Below are 12,394 nucleotides of genomic sequence, written 5' to 3'. Positions count from 1 at the left end.
AATAAAAAGGTAAAGGTATTCCCTGTGCACGCACTGAGTCATGTCTGACCCTTGGGGAGATGCCCTCTAGCGTTTTCATGGCAGACTCAATACGGGGTGGTTTGCCAGTGCCTTCCCCAGTCATTACCGTTTACCCCCCAGCAAGCTGGGTACTTATTTTACCGACCTCGGAAGGATGGAAGGCTGAGTCAACCTTGAGCCGGCTGCTGGGATTGAACTCCCCGCCTCATGGGCAGAGCTTTCAGACGGCTGCCTTACCACTCTGCGCCACAAGAGGCTCTTTTTAAGACAGTAGTCTTAAAGACAGTAGTCTTAAAAACAGTAGACAATATAATAAAATAATAAAAAATATTTGTGAAGAAATGAATTTTTTTCTTTTGGAGGTTTGAAATCAGCAAGAACTTCACTCTGAGCTTTAATCCCTGCCACCACCACCACCACCCGGGCAGAGAACAGACAGGAAGAGGGGCTTCTCCTTTAAGGCAGGCTTGTCACATGACCACCTGTAGCCAATCATGGGTCCTCTACCACGGAGGAGAGCCCAGATTCAAAACAATGCGATTTTCTGAATATATTCAGGATTTTCATCGCTCCAAGATAAAGCACAATAAAGGTAGGGTGACTCCGGATCATTCCTTCTTGCTGCAGAAGGAAAATTAAAATCGCCCCAAATCCAAACGGAAATCGCATCCTGTGTACAGGGCAGGGACTGAATCGATCTGGGGTTGGAATAAAAGCCCCGTGCAGTTTACACCCTGGACAGCTGGAGGAAGCTTCAAGGTCATGGAAACTCTGTAGAGATCTGCAACTTCCTAAGCTAAGGAGCACGTGTAGAGAAGAACAAAGAAATTGCATTTAACTTATTTCTTTTTAATCCCTTGCTCAGTCTGATGCTGTACTAAAAGTCTGCTTGCAAACATTTTCTTTTTAATAAATACTTTATAACAATGCTGGTAGTGGTTCTCTGGACCACACTGAATTCTACCATCTTGAACATGCTATTGTAAACCGCCCTTCGCCTTCAGGGAAGGCAGTATATAAATGTGAAAATAAATAAACAAACAAACAAACAAACAAACAAATAAATGGAGCACCAGAGGGAAGACTGGCAGTTGGAAAGCAGCTATTCCTCCAGGGGTGCACAATGCAGGAAACTGTCCCTATGGTGAACAGGTACTGGGCAGTGGGAGAAACAGAGACAAGGCCTCAGATCTGGAAGGGCAGCTGTGACTCTTGACCCTTTTAATGGGGAATTATTTACAAAGGTCAGGCAGTGGCAGCAGGTTACCAGAGAGAGAGAGAGAGAGAGAGAGAGAGAGAGAGAGAGAGAGAGAGAGAAGCCTCTTCAGATATTGGACAAACCTTGGAGAGGAGAGTGGAATAGGCCAGAGCAGGCACATTCCACCACAGTATTACATAGGTTTGAGGCCTGGACTCTTCTAGGGGCCAATATAGCAGCTGAATAGCCTGAGATCATCATTCAGAATGGATGGGAAACTGCCTCGGAAGACCAGTGTTGCATTGCAGAGGAAGGCAAAGGAAAGCAATGGATACCATCTCTGCACATCTCTTGCACTGATAACCCCATGAGCAGTTACCATAAGGCAGTTATGATTTGATGGCAATATGGCTACCATCCTTTATATTTCCCAGAGTTCCTCTCTACATCTTAAAGTCACCTCACAACAATGATTACAATTCGATAAAAATAGACTATATGAGCAACAACTGGGAACAGCAATACAAAATATCCTTACATATTCATTTGCCCTGGGGAATGATTATCTAAAGGAATTACAATCTAAAGGTTGTTAACAGTGAAGCCAAATAAATATTTCTGGTCAGAATCTTCCATTAATTAGATGATATCACACCCTAAGCCAGGAATTCAGAGGTGGATCTTAAAGTATAGGCAGGTTTATAGATTTGTTTCTGTGGAACACCTGTGTTTACTAAAGTAATTATGCATCTGGAACGACACCAAACAAATTAGCACTGGGAGGTGATTTTTTTTAATGGGAAAATAGCTGGTAGAGAAAGGGTTTATGAGCTCTTCTTCTCCAGCAATCCTTTGCTCAAAATCAGAGACTGCTCTTCATTATCCTTTGCCCCTTCTAACATTGCCTGTCAAACACTATCAGCATTACGGAAAGGAAAGGCCTGCATGCCGAAGAAATGACTTCCCTATGTGATAATTTCCATATCCCATGGAGATATATATATATATATATATAAAACAGTAATAGTCCTTCCACCAATCGCCAGCTAAAGGATTAGGAATGCCAGCCCCTCAGCCCCAAACAAGGGATTTCTCTTCAGGCATTTTATCCACATTTCTTACTGAGTTTAGAGTTCTGGCAAAACATTATGGGAATTCCAGAGAAACATGGAATCAACTTCCGTCACTGCATGATACTCTGGGATATGCTTCTTTCAACAGCATGCAAGCAGGAATTGTTCCAGCCACAGAAATGCTTTGGTGGATCCGAGCCATGGTAATGATGGGGCAAATAGCAACCCCGGGCCCTTTTTGCTCAGAAAAAAAAGAGGAAGGAGGCTGGAGCCAGTCCTCCCCCCACCCCCTGTGCTGCAGTCCTGATCTGAACTGTAATGTGAAATTAGACCTTGAGTGATAGACATATATTGAAGCTGGAAGGAATATACTGGTTTTATTTGTCAGGTTCAAATCCCAGGCTTATTGGATGATCTTAGGCTGGTCACACACTCTCATCTAACTTACCTCATGAGGTTGTTGTGAGGATAAAATGGAGGAGAGGAGTATGCCACTTTACATCCCCAGTGGGGAAGAAGACAGGACATAAATTGAGTGAAATAAATAAATTCTGCAATGTTCTTAAATCTCATTAAACCAGTAACGTACTTTATTGACTATGGTGTCACTCATATCAATTGGATAAGATAAACAGCTCACTCAGAGAAATCTTCCACTCATGGAAGTGCTCCATCTTTGAGAAGAAAGACTCTTCTGTTCCTGCTTTTTGTGAAAGGAGTCCTTCTGTGAACTGAAAGGCATCCTTGGATCAAATCTATTAAATCTGGCTTTCTCAACCAGGATTTCTTGAAACCCAGAATCCATCGTAGGCATCACATTTGGAAGGTCTTGAGTTTATGCCAGGTTTCTGATCTGAGGAGGATCACCAGAATTAGTGTCCGGAAGAGATGAACTTTGGTCTTGAGAGAGATGGCTGACCATTTCCCCATGAGGAATCTGCCCCTGGACAGCCTCTGGTTGCTGGAGGGTTTTAGGGCCCCCTCCTCATGATGTTGCCTGCATCCCAAGGCTGTCCTAGGGCTGGCTCCTGTTTTGCCCAGATTTGAGATGAGGAAAATCGCAAAAAGTAGATTTGCTACTTTTTATGTTGCATCCCATCAGTGAGCAACCAGAGGTAACCAGATGCACATTGAGTCCTTGGAGTAGTGTGAGCTATAATTATAAAATTATTATTATTATTATTATTATTATTATTATTATTATTATTATTATTATTATTATTTCAGAATAGGAGGGATAAACCGCTTTTAAATTTTTGCTTGTGCTTAAGGTTTTTTTAAGGCACCCCGGGGCACTACAGAAACACAAAACTTGACTTTTTTTCCAGTCGTGTAAAGAATAAGGAAGGGTTTTCCCCCTGCCTTCTCAAGAGGGAGAGGGAGCGAAAGAAATCCTTAACCTATCAAAGCATTCTGTTGCCAGGGGAGTGCAGAGGAAATTCGGGAAGCATCCTTTTAATGTCCTTTATGGTGTTTACTCTGCTACAGGGAAGCCAAGAGCAGGCTAAGAAAGGCCACTGCATGTTACAAGGATGCTAAAGCTGTGTGTATTTAACTTGGGCGACACAAACAGTTGCGCTTCTCTTTGCCCTCATGTGAGAGTTGCAAGGAAGTCTCCTAAATAACACAGGGAGGGGGAGAGCGCACCCCTGAGCCTGCCTTCCAGCGCTGTGCTTGGTTACATCTCCTCCTTCCTCAGCCCCTCCCAAAGGCCAACCTCGGTGCTCTGACAGGAAGTACACAGCAAGGGATGTTTGACCACCAAAACCAAAAACAACAAAAAAAAAAGCCACTGCTGCTTATCTTTCAGTTGCACCTCAGAGAGGGGGTTGCTTTGTGAATATGTTTGCCCTGACAGATAGGCAGCCCAGCTCTTTTGGTCTTTCTGGCTCCTTCTGTTAAGGCCAACTCCATGATTCATAGAGCTGTCTGAGATGTTTGCCAAGGAAAGCCTAGCCGAAATCAGATCAGCTCATCCCTCTCAGGGAATAACGGCTCACAGAGAAGGCAGCAGGGAGGGAGGGGGGGGGGGTCACAAGATCAGCGTATTATTACATTTTACAGGAAGGAAGATGCGTTGTCTCGAGATCAGTTTATCAGCTGATTTCCCTGTGAAGAAGAGAGAGCCCCAGCCTCCCCGTCCTGTGGATTGCCACCCCCGTAATTCCCAACCAGAAACTTCTGAAGCGCCTTTCGCTTCAACTGCCTGCAGGGCTAAACTGTGCGTCTTTAAGCAAACAAATAAAAAGGCCTTTGTGAGTCTGAGTTTTGAAGCAATATTTCATATCAAGTAGACGAAGCAACAAAGGAGCTCTCTCTCTCTCTCTCTCTCTCTCTCTCTCTCTTTCTCTCTCAGTGTCAAAGAACAATTCAAGCTGTTGTGGGGAAATGGAGTTCAGGGATCATTGTTGTGAGAGTCACTTAACAGAAAGCTTTGCAGGTTCTATGGGGGAATGTTGTTTGGAGTCTTGGTAGATATCAGGCAGTGACAGAAGAAAGAGTCACTGTGTCTTTTTGTGGTTCGTCTCTGCTTTCATAAGGTTCTCTTCGCATGAAAAGGTCGGACTCCCCTTCCCAGTTTTGATGTGACCAATACAGTTTCTGCGGCCAGGAAACTGCAGGTGCTACACATTCGCTTGAGGATTCTCTGAAGGGCTGCACATATTGAAGAATGCAGCTTTTTCATGAAATTGAATCAACCCACTTTCTGAAGTAGTTTGACGCCTGCTTGAATTAACGGCCTTCACTTCCTCGGCACCCATAGAAAGGAACCAGTTGGCTGAAGAGAATTGTGCATTTTTTCCAAAAAGCTGATAGATCTAGCCGAAACAAGCTGGAGAAACTCCCTGCTTTCATAGAATCATAGAATCATAGATTTTCCAATGATCATGAGTTTTATAGGACAGAAACCACTTTAAACCTCTCTTCTAGGCAGAATACATTTTTATTTGATATCCACTGATTTTGGCAATCACATTCCAATAAAGCTTTGATCTAATCTTGCCTTGCTTCCCTTTACTTTGTGCTTTCATCTATGCTGAATTCCTTAGCTGCTAATACTTAAGCGTTATTAGCTTCCACTAATGGACAAGAGGGCGGCAGTGGGTTGAAAACAGGGTCAACAGGGACATGGTTACATTCCTAATGAAGTCAATTGGAGTTTTGTAGCAGATTTAAATGAAAGCAGGAAAAATGCTCTCTATTTTTCTTCAGTATACTATCGTGAGATGGGGTTTATCCCTTCTTCTGACATCTTTTAGGGTCTGTACCAAAAATGTTTTCAATCTGAGACTCAATGCCTTGGGCTAATTATATTCAATCAATGTATATTCATACAGAGCAGATGCAGAAAGATCACATAGATCCATGATTGTATTACACTAGTCCAGACTTTCTCAACATTGCACTAGACCAGGGCTTTCTTGAAACCCTCGAGTTTCTTGAAGGCCCTAGAAGGGTGCCCCTGATTGGTTGGGAGTTCATTAATTTTTATCTATTTTTTAATTAAAATTATCATGTGATATGATCATATATAGTCATATCAAATCGCCCCCACCACTCCCAAAATGGCCAATGATGGGTCTGGAGGGGGTGAAAAGAGAAGAAGCCCTGGCCATAAAAACTGTTGTTAGCTGAGGTTCATTGCACATGGTAAAGACCAGAGACCCAAGAGGTATGTATTCTAATTTTAACTTAACTGTGTTGAGATGGTGTGGGGGGGGGGGATGGAATGGCAACAGCCTGCCCCAGTCCTGTTCCCAGCCCAGTGCAGTAGGCCACTGGTCCGTTTCTGGTGTAGGGGGAGCAGGGGACAATGGAGTGTGTTGTGGGAGTGTGGGAGTGTCTGGGTGATGTCACCTCTGCTAGCACATGACTTCTGGGGTGTGACAGGGAGGTGTGGCCTGCTGACTTCGCTTCCGGGGTTTTAGGGGTTTCTCAGTGATAAAAGGGTTGAGAAAGGCTGCAGCAGACAAAAAGATGATTTTAACATTCATAAATTACCATTAGAGACCAGATTGTAAAGTGCCCTGTGCATTCATTACAATATTTCTATCCCACCTCTCAGTAAGCCTTGCCTAGTGAACAGCTAAAATAAAACCATAAATGGGCAGCCATTTAACTTTCAGTTTTGCTTTCCCCTGTTCAAAAGGGAGGGGTAGCAAAACCAACAGATTAAATGGCTGCCAGCCACTCAAGCCTAACAGCAGATTGGCAGACCCACCAAGCTGTTAAGCTTAAATGGCTGGGGTGTGTGTGCGTGAAAATGACAGGTTAAATGTCTGGCAGCCATTTAACTCTTCCCAGACATACCTCCTTCTTCCTGGCCTTGGTAGGCGACAGCTGGGAGAAAAGTGGAAGGGAAGACCCTTCCAGGGCAGTCCTCATGCCTGGGGGATCTGAACTCTGGCCTGGGGGATCTGACCAGTTCAATTCAGGTGGGGTCCTCTGGAGTAAGTTTGGGGTTTGGTGTTTCTTATGAAGAACTGAGTTTCTTATGAAGATTTTAGTTGACACACAGGGTGCTATTGGAGTAGAGTTTCCCACCGACAGCTCTCATTGCCTTCCACTGCTCAGACTGCTAGCAATAGAAAAAAAAAAAAACTGGCATCACACACTGCATGACGTCAGTTCTGGGGAAAACTGGGACAAGATGATAGAACTTAAGGTTGCCAACCTTCAGGTTAAACCTGGACATCTCCCAGAATTACAACTGATCTCTGGATGGCAAAGATCAATTCTCCTGGAGAAAATGGTTGCTTTGGAGGCTGTTTTCTATGGCATTACATCCTACTGAGACTCTCGCCCTCTCCAGACCCCACCCCCAAATCTCCAGGAATTTCCCAGCACATTAAATGTATTGTGATGTTTTATTTGTTTATTGGGGGGGGGGGTTGGGGCACATTTCTGTGAAAGAACTCAAATTGGGTTCCAATTACATTTAAAATAACCCAGACTAAAACAAACAGTTAAAGTTTACATATAATACAGATTAGAACCATTTTGAATGACCAGAAATCATTCATCCATTTATGAGGTGGCCTCCCCCAAGGAGCTCAGAGCAGTGTCTATAATTGTCCCTTTCTGTTTTATCATCACATCAACACCATGATGTAGGGTAGGCTCTGAGAGTGCCTGGCCTAAGGCCACCCATCAAGTTTCATGTTAGTGAGGGGTTTGAGCCTCGGTTTCCTCAACACTCCAGTCACTGTGCTACATCAGTAATCTAAGTCAGGGGTAGTCAACCTGTGGTCCTCCAGATGTCCGTGGACTACAATTCCCATGAGCCCCTGCCAGCGTTTTGCTGGCAGGGGCTCATGGGAATTGTAGTCCATGGACATCTGGAGGACCACAGGTTGACTACCCCTGGTCTATATAATTCAGTTTTGCATTGTCATCAGAATGCAAATAGAATAGAAACCTTCCTCAAATAGAAACCTTCCTCACCTCCACAGAAAGGCTGTTCTAGCATACAGGAACCATTGTTATGAAAGTTCAGAAGTGGGCAGATGCTGATCTAATTCTTCAGCACGAGGACCTTCATCTGATGAGCAAAGCTGTCACTCACCAATGAGTATAGGAGAGGGGGCCTATTTCTGCACATATTTTCAAAACATTTAATAATAAGCAGATTGTATGTATAAGGACAACTGTTACTGCAGTCATAAGACTACAAAAACCATGCTTCAATGACATGCACAATAAAGAGGGTTTAAGCAAACCCAGTATTGATGATGCTGGGAAAACAGAATGGGAGATGGAATTTCATCAATCTGTTTGGAGCATTTATATGCAATTGCGGGGCGATCAAACATGCTCAATTTATTATCAGTAATTTTTAGCAATATTACTATATATGGAGAACACAGTTAAGCAAATCTATATGGAAGCAAATCCAATTTTATTTAGGGCAGCATACCCCCAGGAATGTGTTCTTATCACTGTGGACCTATTCATGTGAAGTTCTTTCCCATTATCCCCATGGAAAATATTTGTAAAAGTGGCATAGACCCCCATGCATGTAACAGAAAATATTTGCAATAAAATATTAGTATTTGTATAATGATTATAAAATTATTATTAAAAGATAATGAATATTAAAAACTTGGAGCCTGAAAGGCAGAGCGTGGGAGGGTGGCGTTGGGTGAGGGGTGAGAGTTCAATGGAGATATCGTGCATGCAGGCATAATTAAGTTCAGGATGCTTGTAAATCTAGCAGTCAATGGCAACCACTTGCAAAGAACACTCCAAGCCATGTGTTTGGTTCACAAACATGAACATTCTGAGAAAAGTTCGATACTTTTGGCTTTCCCCCTCCCCGACAGGATTTTGAAATTGACTTGCCACCCGGTCGACATTAATGTCCCCAAACAGCCATGTACCCCTGTGCCTTTCTCATACATCTGGTAGCTAATAATCCCCCTGACATTTATAATCCTTCCCAAAGACATCCTGGGCCTGAGCCAAATCCAGCATTTTCATTTCAGCCATCTGACTCATCCTTTGAGGCACTGACTCCCTTGGTATTTAGATAATCATACACATTGTTACCGATACAACTTCAGAAGAGCATTCCATTCCAATTCAGGTCCCCAATTTATTATGAATGGCTTAAAAGATGGCTGCTCTATCCCTGGTTGTATGTGTGCACATGAATCCCTGAAACCTTTCCCTGGTGCAGCCAGGCCATTAATCCAGCCAGCCCAATATCTGAGTGCGTTCTGTCTGGCAAGATGTGTCTGACAACGAAGGGTCTTCCCCACAACCTGAGATCTTCTGCTTAGAGATGCCAGGCACTGAACTTGGCACTTTTGAAAAATGCGAACACATGTTCTACCAAGTCACCGTTTCCCCCCAGTAGGGCCCTCCCCATGAGAATAAAGTTTGGTGAAGAAAAGTTTTAATACCAGATAAAATAAATCATGTTCTGCTTCTGAACCCACAAAGTGACTATATCTAAGAATATTCAGATTTGACAAACCTAGATTGTCTGGTAGGGTTGGTCTCTTCGGCCACCAAAGCAGCCTTTCCAGCCCGAACCAGCCAGCGTCGCAGCATGGGGGGGGGGGGGGGACGGTGCCGGTGTTTTCAGTTCTCGCCTGTTTTTCAGGTTGGGTTTTTGTTTCCCTTTATGTTATGTGTTGCTATGCTATCTCGGGACATATCTAGACAAGCATTCCTGCTATACAACATTTGGCTTTATACACTGCTGACTTTTGCATGTTCCCTGTCCTTAGTACTTCCTCCTCCCAGAACTGATGCTTTGCTGCAGGATAACATTCCTCTCCCTCTTATGAAATCAGCTATCAGACCACTGCCTTACTTATCCCATTTCTAGGCAAGGTGAGGGAGGGCAGTTGCTGCTCCAGGCATTTCTAGATTAGCAGATTGTCACAATCCAACTTGATTCCGTGTCAGGTTTTAAGATGGATAGAAAACAAAGGAAAGAAAGAAAGAAAAAAACTGTGCCCCAAAGAGTAAACAGAAAGGGGGAAAAGATTGACTGAAACTGTGTAGGAAATGAAAATAGGCAGTTTAATCTTAAACTCCAGGTGCCAGCAAGGTACAGATGCTGCTACAGAGAAAATAGCAGAGAAAATAAATGCCAAAATTGTTGGCAGTGTTTAAATAAGTAATGAGCTGCAAAGCACTGGCTGCTTAAGGAATAAAATAGTTTTATTATGAAAAGAAATAACTTTGTAAGTAAGAGAGGAGATAAAGAGTCCTAACTGTCTAACTGTTCTTCTGTAGACAATTAGGGAGGAAGTGTGCTCAAAGGAACAGGAAGTCTCCAATGGAGCCATTCAGAAGCAGTTTAATTGAATAATACCTGGAAGTCCCTGATCTAAATATGCTAACTACACGTTCTCCCTGTAGGATGTCCTCCATAAGCTGTTGATTCATGCACACTACAGATCTTGCATATTCCACCAAATGAAGACCATACTCAAAGGAGCTGAGAGCACTGCAAATGCACTGGAGTCCAAGCCAATACTACTAACATCATATGGATAATGCCCCCATACCTATATTTCAAAGCAGCCAACCAATTAATTATGATTCTGGCCTGCCTGTCTGACATCACAATGCCCTCACCCACCCACATAACACAATAGGAGAAGGAATAAGAGCAACAAGAAGACATGTCACTGTACAGAAGATGGTGCCATTTATGGATACCTTTTAAAAAACAGATACCATTTGAGCTCCCCAACATCTCATGTAGATTAAGCCTGGAGAAGGTCCCGATGTATGCCCAACATCAGGGGGGGGGGGGAATTTCTGTCCATGTGGGCTAGCTTACAGGAAGTCCAGCGACTGTAACCTGAATCAATGTTAACCTGAAGAACACTTTGGATCATGATGGAGCAGCCTTGAGTTTCAAATCTTCCTATCTTTTATCCAGTGTGTACAAACCCACTTCATGTTTCAAGTTGTTCCAGAATACCAGAGCTTGGAACCTTACTTATCCAAGCTTTAGATAAGGTTCAGGCACACTCTCTATTGATTTCTCTACTCACAAACGTTGGATCTAGTCAGCCTACCTAGTTGCATGTATTAAAATTGTTGAGACCTTAGACACAGAGATTAATTTATACATAAGCTAAGTAATCTAAAATGTAGCCCAATGTAACTTCGTGGTGTAGGGGCTCCCTGTGACTCTTCTGATGACCATTCCCCAATATGACGCCCACTCATGTTCCAGGAAAATAGGCAAGGCCATTACCCACCAGTGGATGGCAGGTGGTTCCCACCTTGAAACAGCTGCAGATGGGAGGGGATGAGAAGATGTGTAAACTGTGATCCTCCTTAAACTGCAGGCCTAGGGTCACCATATTCCACTGGAGTCAGGAGATTCCCCACTCCCAGTGGCTATTGCCCCACCAGCAGTAGGCAGTAGAATCTTTAAATTGCTGCCAGCTACAGTGGGCTGTCACTTCTGCAAAAACCTGAAAGTGATGTTATTCCTCTCTAGGAATCACCAGAAACTTTATGGCAAAGCCATAGAGTTTTTGTCAATTCCCACAGAGGCCTGATGCCACTTATGGGTTTTTCCTAGAAGTGACATCACACTGTTACGAATGGTGTTGCGCTCTCCCTAGATTCCTGCTAGTTGCCAGGCAACTAGTTATGATAACAAGGTGGAAATACACACTGGAGGATGTACACAAGCAGGGGTGGGGGGAGGAAATGTGGCTCAATAAATCTTACAGTTAACAGAAGAATTACTATGTCCCTGCTAGAGGTTAACATTAAACATGAAGAGAAGTTCTCGTCTTCAGAATTTTTAATATCATCAGAACAAGACTAGACTCCCAGGTAATGTCTTGTTTCACTTTGGTAGCATGCAACTGTTATTATAAAGCTGAAAAAGTTTCAAAACGAAACTAGATATTACCTGGGAGTCTAGTCTTGTTCTGATTATACGCGGTCTGTGCCCAATGTACCTGGGGGACCACCTCCCTGCCTACACCCCTCAAAGAGCTCTGCCTTCCACCACCTCCAACTGGCTGGTGATCCCTGGCCCCAGGGAAGCTCACCTGACCTCAACCAGGGCCAGAGTATTCTTTGTCCTGGCCCTCACCAGGTGGAATGAGCTCCCAGAGGAGATCAGGGCCCTGATGGAGCTAAAACAATTCCGCAGGGCCTGCCAAAAGGAACTTTTTCACCAAGCATTTGACTGAGTTAGACCGAAACTAACAACATCCACCGGGCCCCCTGAACCTCCCTCCCCATGAATAAAATGCCCTGAACTGACCAACTTTGTTAAATTACAGAGGTTGTTAATCACTGTTCTCTCTGTTATTGCTGGTACTATTGTTATTCATCTGTCATGGTTACTGAGTTATATGGTATTGTTTCCTGTTCCCCTACGTTTCATGTAAACCGCTCTGAGCCTCAGGGGAGGGGAGTATATATAAATATAATAATAAACAAACAAAACAAACATAGGAATTATTCTGTTAATTGCAAGATTACCACATGCTGTTTCCCCCCTGCTTATAGGCAACCAGTCATGATAGAGAGAAAGGTCATGATAGAGAGAAAGGCCACCTCCTCCAACAACTCCCACCTTTCTCTCTAACCTCCACACAGTCATCCT

Source organism: Paroedura picta, chromosome 7 (genome assembly GCF_049243985.1).
Source record: "Paroedura picta isolate Pp20150507F chromosome 7, Ppicta_v3.0, whole genome shotgun sequence".
Lineage (NCBI taxonomy): Eukaryota > Metazoa > Chordata > Lepidosauria > Squamata > Gekkonidae > Paroedura > Paroedura picta.
The sequence above is the reverse complement of the archived record's forward strand: the minus strand, read 5'-3'. Positions refer to the sequence as shown.